At 33.6% G+C, this 10,043-nt stretch overlaps 1 non-coding gene across 1 annotated transcript; it reads left to right on the top strand.

Moving 5' to 3' along the window:
- Positions 1 to 5,804: 5,804 nt before the first annotated feature.
- Positions 5,805 to 5,911, top strand: LOC121208884 (small nucleolar RNA R71). The gene has a single exon (XR_005904007.1). It is a non-coding gene; the product is annotated as a small nucleolar RNA R71 (small nucleolar RNA).
- Positions 5,912 to 10,043: the final 4,132 nt, after the last annotated feature.

Raw genomic sequence — 10,043 nt, 5'->3', positions numbered from 1 at the left:
ACTCTGACCCCTGTGTATTACGGATCAGATATATCCCTGTCCAGAGTTTCAATGACTATGATGTTTGTTTATCACAAAACTAAACTCAATAAGGATTTCATACATGTAAGGTAAAACTCCTAATTGTTTTTGTAAAATTTATGGTAAATTTTTAAATTTAGAACAGGGGATTCAGAAATTGCGCAGACCCTATTTCACTAAAACATAAATATTTCATAAATACAACTTTTTTACCTATTTTGTTTCTTCCACATGAAAATAGATTCATTAAGCTTCAATTCCATATTTTATTCATCATTTAATTCTATCTCTAATATTTTTAGTGATTTTTCAAATATAATCTCGATTAGCCACTCCAATAGCTAATCATTCTCAAACATTTCCATGCCATCCATGAGCTATATCATAAGATTATATACACAAAAGGATTATAATGTTATACATGCCATATTCCCAAAATATGCAAGCCACCATACCGAGATGGTCCGTTGATAGTGTGAGCGTGCCTCCGATCGTCCTGTTCTCCAAACCGGCTTGTCAAAACTACAAGGAATGGAAAGAAGGGAGTAAGCATAAATGCTTAGTAAGTTCACATGCAAATAACGAATAACTTAACAAAGCAATTATACCAACCAACATTAGCATAATATCACCAAAACATATATCACATTTCTATTCATCATTCATCGTCTTACTACATTATTGTTGTCATATCAAGTCTCAACCCGAGGGTTAAGTACATACCTGTCCAAAGTGCCCATTCCACAACAATTACCAATAGTCACTTGCATCTTGAGTATTCTTCCATTTCACTAGAATTTTACCCGTTGAACACATCGGAATATAACTCGGATACATGGAAAGTTTGCACATAAGTGCCACATATGTAGCCAAGCTACCATGTAACTCGCCCATAAGTGAACTCAGACTCAACTCAACGAGCTCGGGTGTTCGCCTCCATAAGTGAACTCAGACTCAACTCAACAAGCTCGGATGCCTAGTTACATCTCACGAACTCGGACTCAACTCAACGAGTTCGGACGTTCGCATCCATAAGTGAACTCGGACTCAACTCAACGAGTTCAGATGCCCAAATATCTGAATCTATTCCTAAGGTTCAACGGGACTTTCCTCATTCATACTCCTTTACCATTCTCCTTGGAATCCCAATGACGATACTTCGATAGTCTTTCACAATTTTCACATAATTCATAAAATTTTTGCATGTTGTCCAACAACGACCACAAAGCATGGAATTGCATGATAACAATCATAATATCGTATAAATAGCATTAAATCATTTAAAATAAAAGTTATATTACAATATTTACATATGAACTTACCTCGATACAAAATGAGAATAGTCGAGCCTATTCCTCGTAAACTTTATTTTTCCCCCGATCTAGACTCGAATCTCTTTTCTCTTGATAATCAAGAATTAAAAGTGTTGAAACCCTAGCTATGGTGGAGAGAAAAATTTGGCAGCAACTTATGGAGAAGATGATCATTTTTGTGTTATTTTTCCCATTTTATTTCATTTAATATTCAAATGACCAAAATGCCCTTCCTTACTAAACTTTCAAAAATTCCATCCATGTCCAATTTTTGTCCATAAACTTAGAAATTGGTCAAATTACTATTTAAGACCTCCAAATTAATATTTCAAAGCAATTTCATACTAGAAACTTCTAGAATGCAAGTTTTGTAACTTATTCAATTTAGTCCCTAACTTCAAATTAAGCACTTTATGCATAGAATTTCTTCACGAAATTTTCACACAATCATGCAATCATATCATAGACCTGAAAATAATCATAAAATAATTATTTTTATATCATATTTGTGGTCCCAAAACCACTATTTTGATTAGGCCCTAATTCGGGATATCACACATACTGCCACTCTAGTATCATTAGTAGGTAAAGCTTGGGCTTCCACCCATTTGGACATATAATTGACGGCTAATAAGATGTATTTATTCCCAAATGAACTAGAGAACGGACCTATAAATTCGATACCCCAGACATCAAATATTTCATATGAAAGCAAGTACGTTTGGGACATTTCATCACGTTTAGAGATATTGCCTATTCGTTGGCATTTATTACAATTAGCAGCATACCTGTTGGCTTATTTGAATAGTGTAGGCCAATAAAAACCTGATTCGAGTGTTTTATGTGCGGTCTTATTTCCTCTGTAATGTCCTATAGTCGGTCCTGAGTGGCAATGCTCTGATATTTTAAATGCTTCTGACCTTGTAATGCATCTCCTAATGACTTGATCTGCACATATACAAAAAAGAAAAGGGTCTTCCCAAAAGTAGTTTTTCACATTAGTAAAGAATCGCTTCTTTTGCTGATGTGTCAACTCTTTTGGGACAACGTTAGCGACTAAAAAATTCACAATGTCTGCAAACCAAGGTACTTCAGAATCAGATACAACAAAGAATTGTTCTTCAGGGACCGAATCATTTATTTTAACTTCATTTAGCTCTTTGGTACTTGAATTTTCAAGTCTGGAAAGATGATCAGCCATGAGATTTTCAGCTCCTTTCTTATCCTGAATCTCCAAGTCAAATTCCCGCAATAACAGAATCCATCGAATGAGTCGAGGTTTTGCATCGGTCTTAGTTAGAAGGTAGCGAAGAGCAGAATGGTCAGTATAAACGACAACTCTAGACAATATTAGATATGGCCTAAATTTTTCGAATGCAAAAACCACAACTAGCAGCTCTTTCTTCGTGGTGGTGTAGTTTTCTTGTGCGGTTGTCAATGTTTTGCTAGCATAATAGATATGTTGAAAATGCTTCTCTTCGCTGTCCCAAAACTGCACCTATTGCAAAATCACTTGCATCGCACATTAGTTCGAAAGGTAAATTCCAATCAGGTGTGATTATAATTGGAGCATTAATCAATTTATCCTTTAAAGTATTAAACGCTTCTAAACATTCCTAATCAAAATTAAAGGGCACATCGTTTTCTAGTAATTTAGTCAAAGGCTTAGCTATTTTAGAAAAGTCTTTAATAAATCTTCTATAAAACCCAGCATGTCCTAAAAATCTTCTAATAGCCTTAACCGATCTAGGGGGAGGTAGTTTTTCAATGGTTTCAATTTTAGATTTATCAACCTTAATCCCTTTACTAGAAATTTTATGTCCTAACACAATACCTTCTTGAACCATAAAGTGACATTTTTCCCAGTTAAGTACAAGGTTCATTTTCTCACATCTTATTAGAACTCATTCTAAATTTTTAAGGAAAAGATGGAAAGAGTTACCGAATACCGAAAAGTCATCCATAAATACTTCTACGATGTCTTCCACGAGTTTGTCAAACAATGGTCATCATCCAGTGTTGAAAAGTAGCATGAGCAATGCATAATCCAAAAGGCATTCTATGATAAGCAAACATACCATATGGGCATGTAAATGTCATCTTTTCTTGATCTTCAGGAGCTATTGAGATTTGAAAATAACCAGAGAGTCCATCTAAAAAGCAGTAGTACATGTGCCCTAATAATTTTTCCAACATTTGGTCAATAAATGGCAGGGGGAAGTGATCTTTTCTTGTGGCATCATTCAAGTTTCTATAGTCAATGCAAACTCTCCAACCTGTGACTGTCCTTGTTGGGATTAATTCATTCTTCTCATTGGCTACAACAGTCTTGCCTCCTTTCTTAGGAACAACCTGCACTGGACTTACCCAAAAACTGTCAAAAATAGGATAAATAATTCCAGCATCTAGGAGTTTAATCACCTCAGCTTTAAAAACTTCTTTCATGTTGGGGTTCAGTAGTCTTTGAGCTTGCACACATGGCTTATATTCATCTTCCATTAAAATTTTGTGGGTGCAAAAAGAAGGGCTGATCCCTTTAATGTCAGAAAATTTCCAAGCTATGGCCCTTTTATGCTCTCTTAATACTTGGAGTAATTACTCTTTCTCATTGGTTTGCAAGTTAGAAGCAATAATCACTGGTAATGTAGAATTATTTCCAAGGAATGTGCATTCCAAGTGATTTGGCAATTGTTTAAGTTCCAATTTAGGAGGTTCTTCAATAGAGGGTTTTTGCTTAAGTTCATCGTTTGCCTTAATACCCTTATATTCCGCTTGCCTTGGGAGGGCTTGTTGGAGTTTAGTTTAGCTTTTATCTTACCTATCTCAGAATCATCATCTACCTCTTCTCCTTGAGCAATACACAGTTCCAACGTGTCCTTATGTATGGTTTCCTGAAAAGAATCTTGAGTAGCATGATCAATAGAGTCAATAAAATAACATGAGTCATCCTGTTCCCTAGAAAATCTCATGGCATCATAAATTTTAAAAATAATCTCTTCGTCACCTACTCTAAGCACAAGTTTACCATCACCCATATCAATAACAGCCCTAGCGGTGGTTAAAAATGGACGACCTCAGATTAAAGACACTTCAACATCTTCATCCATGTCAAGCACAATGAAATCAATAAGGAAGATAAATTTATCTACTTTTACAAGTACGTCCTCTATAATACCCCTAGGATATTTAACAGATCTATCAGCTAATTGAATATTCATCCTAGTGGGTTTAGATTCCCCAAGACCAAGTTGTTTAAACATTTTATATGGCATCAGATTAATGCTAGCACCTAAATCATCTAGTGCCTTATCAACATTCAAACCACCAATTAAGCAGGGAATAGTAAAACTTCCTAGATCTTTCAGTTTGGTTGGCAGTTTATTTTGGAGTATGGCTGAGCACTCATCGTTAAGTTCCACTGTAGATAAGTCTTCAAACTTCTTTTTATTTGTTAAAAGCTCATTTAAAAATTTTGCATATGTAGGCATCTGCGATATAGCTTCAACAAAAGGTAAGTTAATATGTAGTTATTTAAAAAGTTTAAGAAATTTACCGAATTGTGCATCCATGCTGTCTTTCTTCAACTTTACTGGAAATAGGATTGGTGATTTGTATTCCTTTGGCATTGGATTGTCATTGTTTTCGGGTTTTCCCTCCTCTCCTTTGGTTCTGTCAGCTTCTTATGGTGGCTTCTTTTCAGCTTCAGCTAACACTTTCCTACTCCTTAGTGTAATTGCTTTCACATGTTCTTTTTGATTGGGTTCAGTGTTACTAGGTAGACTTCCCAGTGGTCTTTCTGAAATCATCTTATCCAACTTTCCAATTTGATTCTCAAGCCCTTGGATCGATACTTGCTAATTTTTAAGTGCAGTTTCAGTGTTTTGAAAATGGGTTTTCACTACTGGAATAAATTTTTTCATCATCTCATCAAGGTTCGGCTTTTTCTCTTGCTGGTAAGGTTGTTGTTAGAAGCCTGGAGGGGGTGGTGGTCTCTGATTCCCTTGGCCTCCCCATGAGAAATTTGGGTGGTTCCTCCAACCTGCATTGTAAGTATTACTATAAGGATTATTTTGAGGTTGAGGATTATTACCCATATAATTCATTTGTTCATTCTCTATGTTGTGGCCATAGGGTGGGTATTCTGAATTGCTCGTTCCACCCCCACTTGCATCGCACTGCATTATTGGATGAACCTGTGAAGAACCAAGTAACCCATCAATTTTTCTATTCAAAATTTTTACTTGCTTAGAAAGTATAGTAACTGAATCAACGTTAAACACGCCGGCCGCTTTCGTCGGCTTTGTCCTCATGACTTGCCACTGATAATTATTCAATGACATCTCTTCTATAAATTCATAGACCTCTTCAGGTGTCTTATTATTAATAGTCCCACCAGCAGCTGCGTCAATCATCTGTTTCGTCGAAGGATTCAGGCCGTTGTGAAAAGTTTGAACTTGTAGCCAAAGTGATAGCCAATGGTGAGGGCACCTTCTCAATAGATCCTTGTATCTCTCCCATGTATCATAGAGTGTTTCTGAATCCATCTGTACAGAAGAAGAAATATCATTCCTTCGTTTAGCTATTTTAGCTAGTAGGAAATATTTAAGCAAAAACTTTTTGATCATTTGTTCCCAAGTGGTGATTGATTCTTGTGGTAACGAGTTCAACCACTGTTTAGCCTTATTCCTCAATGAAAAGGGAAATAACCGAAGGCGAATAGTATCTTCAGAAACTCCATTAATCTTAAAGGTGTCGCAGAATTCCAGAAAGTTTGCTAAATGAGTGTTTCGATCCTCGTCCTGCAAACTATCAAACTGAACAAACTGTTGTATCATTTGAATCGTGTTAGGTTTCAGTTCAAAATTATTTGCAGCAATAGCAGGTCTAACTATACTCGATTCAGCTCCTCTTAAACTAGGTTTAGCATAATCATACATAGTACGAAGAGCAGGATTCTGATTTTCTGGGTCTGCAATAGCCACATGAGGTAACTAATTATTTTAATTATCAGCCATCTCCTCAGTTGTGGTTTGAATATTGTCCTCTTGTCCTTCCTGTATGTATCGTAGGCTTCACCTTATTTCTCTTCGGTTTCTGGGAGCTGTGCTTTCTATCTCACTATAAAAAAATAGAGGTCCTGACGGCTTTCTTCTAGTCATATACTATAAAAACATGCTAGAAGTAAATAAAAGAAAATTTAGTAATATAAAAAAATTAAAATAAAAGTAAATTGCAATAAAATTAAAGGCTAAAGTAATAAAAATTAAGCTTTCATAATATTTTAATCCCCTGCAATGGCGCCAAAAACTTGATGGTCGTGTAACTAACTAAAAATTCGACTTAAGGCAAGTGCACCTATCGAACAGTAGTATAGTTATAGTAAGACCGGAAATATCGTATCCACGAGAACTAAATGTACTAGTAATTACTATCTTTTTATTATCTAGCATAAGAATTAAAGTGGGTTTTTAAACTAAACTAATTTTCTAATTTAACTAAGATTATGACAGAGATGAAAGTGGGAAAATACTTTAGAAAAAACCAATGGAGAAGACAATACCCAAGAAAGAATCCACCTAGACTTCACTTATTACCTTTGAGTTAGATGATTTATTCACTTGACTTATTCCGTAGAAATCCCTAATTTATGTTATTATCCCTTTCGAGACTAAAAACAACTGACTCTAGGTTGATTAATTGAAATCTCTTTCTAATTAAAACCCCTATTGTCGTATTAACTCGACCTATGGATTCCCTTATTAGATTTGACTCTAATCCGACAGATTTATGTCGTCCTATCTCTAGGAGTGGATTCAACTCCATTTAATTATGGATGATCTACTCTTAAACAGGGACTTTTGCTTCACTGATTAAGCACATCAAAACCTGAATTAATACCTTGGAATATTAAAACAAAAATTTAGAACTCACAATTAAGAATAAGAATAGGTCTTTATCATATAATTCAAATAGTAATAAGATTCGTCATAGGGTTCATCTCCCTTAGGTATTTAGGGAGTTTAGTTCATAATAATAATGGAAAACATCTTAATATTTGGAAAACAACAAAACATAAAGAAAACCTAAAGAACTTCTAGGAAATTGGATGGAAATCTTTAGTCTTGATGTGGATCCTGGCTTCGAGGTGATTTCGATGGCTATTCACGAGTATTTTCTGCCTCCAACTCTGTGTATCCCCCTTAATCCTCTTCTAAGATGTTTATATAGGCTTTAAAATGCTTCAAAACTCTCAAAAGTGACCTTTTCTGAATAGAACTAGGCTTAGGCTCGGTAGGGACACGGCCGTGAGCCACGCTTGTGTGAAGGTGTCAGGCCGTGTACAATACTGAGTTGGTTCTTAGTCGGCACAACCATGACACACAGTCGTGTAATCTACTCGTGTGTCATACACGGGCGTGTGGATTACCCGTGTGGAAGTGCCTAGGCCATGTGCAACACTGATTTAGGCCCAATTTGTCAGTTTTTGGTCCGTTTCTTGCTCTTTTTGCTATCCTAAGCTCTCCTGAGTATAAAACATGAAATTAAAGGATTAGGAGCATCGAATTTAATAAAACCAAGGAAAAATCATCCATAAATATGTCAAGCATGGGGTAAAAATATGTATATCTTTCGCTTTATCACCCCTGCACCACACCAAGAATGATACCAAAAGAAAACATCCCTACTAGATCCAACAATCTGTAATGACCTGAATTTTACCGTTATAAAAAAGTGTATTTTCGGGTCTCCGTTTCTGAAAAATGGATTCATAAATATTTATTAAAAATATTTATGAAGTTAATCGAGTGGTTAATTAGAGTCTAATTAAGTGAATTAGCTTAAATTAAGGATAATTGGATAAAAGGATTAAATTTAATGAAATGTGAAAGTTTAATTATAGAATAAAGAAAATTGAAAGGACTAAATAAGTAAATAAGCCAAAAAGAGTGCCAAGTGTATGGCAAAAATAAAATACAAGTGTAATAAATATAATACACACATTTGTAATACATGTATGTATTTGCTTATTATTTAAGTAAATATTAATGTATTTATTATTATTAAATTGATATTATATGATAAATAAATAAAAGTAAGACAAATGTGTGGTAATGATTGGGTACAAGTGTATTAATAAAAAAAATACACTTGTAATGCTTGTATTTAAGTATTAATAGATATTTATTATTTATAAAAGGTATTTATTAATTAAATAATTATATTATAAGATTTTTATGTGAAAAATAAATAAAAAGTTGACAAATGTATGGTATGTATAGTGACATGTGTAATATTAGTATATGTATATTTGTAAAATACATGTGTATTTACTTATTATATAAGTATATTATTAAATTATATATTATTATTAAGTAAAAGATATTTATATAATAAATAGATTAGAGAAAGACAAGTGTGATATTATAAATGGATACAAATGTTAAAAGAATATTTGTTATTAAATAGATTTTTATAATAGATATTTATTAAGTTATTATATTATATATATAATGGTTTAATGAAATAAGAAAAGAAAAGAATAGAAATAGAAACAGAATAGGCAAAACGAAAAGCATGGAAAGAAAGAAAGAAAGGAGAAAAGAAAGAAGAAAGGAAAAATTGAAGGGTTGAAGCTTGAGGTTTAAATAGGTATGTCAATTTAGCCCTTTTTCACTTAATTTTGATGTTTTAGAAATTTTAGAATAAAGCTTTGATGAAATTAAGTTGATATTTTGAAGGTTATTAGATTTCTAGATATTATTCATGTTGAATAAAATGATGAATTATGAGTTTTATTGATAAGGAATTTAAGTTAGAAGTGGGAAAAGGATTAAATTATAAAGAGAAAGTTAAGTTTTGACATAGTAAGGACTAAGTTGAAAGAAATTCAGAATTTAAGTTTTATGTTGAATATGAAAAGCTGGAATTTATTTTAAGCAAGTATAAAGATGAAAACTTAAGTTAATTTTGAAGAAAAAGAATGGTTATGGTGGAAGGACTAAATTGAAATTTATGGAAAAGTTACACGGAAATCTTAAGAATGTGATATTAATGACTTTGAATGAATGTAAATTTTCCCGTAGCTAACATAGCGCCAGAAATGTCATCGAAGAAGGGGAAAGAGAAAGTGGACGAGGATATCGAGTAAACTCGAGAATTACGGTTTGTATTTCTATAAACCAAATTTAATAATTATTTGTTGAATTTATTATTTATATGAATGGTAAGTATTATTATTATGGTATTGAATTGAATAAAAAATTCATGAATTATTAGTGATTATTGATATTGAATAAAATATTGAGTGAAAATGAAAGTGATGCAAATTGAATTAAATAAGTGAATTATGGAATATGTGATTATTTGAAAGGTATATTGATTGAGAAAAGAATGATGATTTGAATTTGATTGAAAGTGAAAGTGAATTGAGAAAGTGAGCTGTATACCCAATTAACTGTATCGGGCTAGTCGGATATAGTTGGCATGCCATAGGATTGGAAGTGTTCAGGGATATTCTGACTGTGTGTCAATGAGACACTATATGTGTCGACTACTGTGACTGTTCCAGATTCGATCTGAAGAGGTACTCCGTACCTGACTGTTACTGTTACTGTTCTGGATTTGTTCCGAGGAGGTACTTTGTGTACCGCTATTGTTACTGTTACTGTTACCCTTACGGTGTATTCCGGCTTCGGCCGATGAAACACT

The sequence above is a fragment of the Gossypium hirsutum genome, chromosome A10, assembly GCF_007990345.1.
Source record: "Gossypium hirsutum isolate 1008001.06 chromosome A10, Gossypium_hirsutum_v2.1, whole genome shotgun sequence".
Taxonomy (NCBI): domain Eukaryota; kingdom Viridiplantae; phylum Streptophyta; class Magnoliopsida; order Malvales; family Malvaceae; genus Gossypium; species Gossypium hirsutum.
This window is presented reverse-complemented; position numbering and strand designations above follow the sequence as displayed.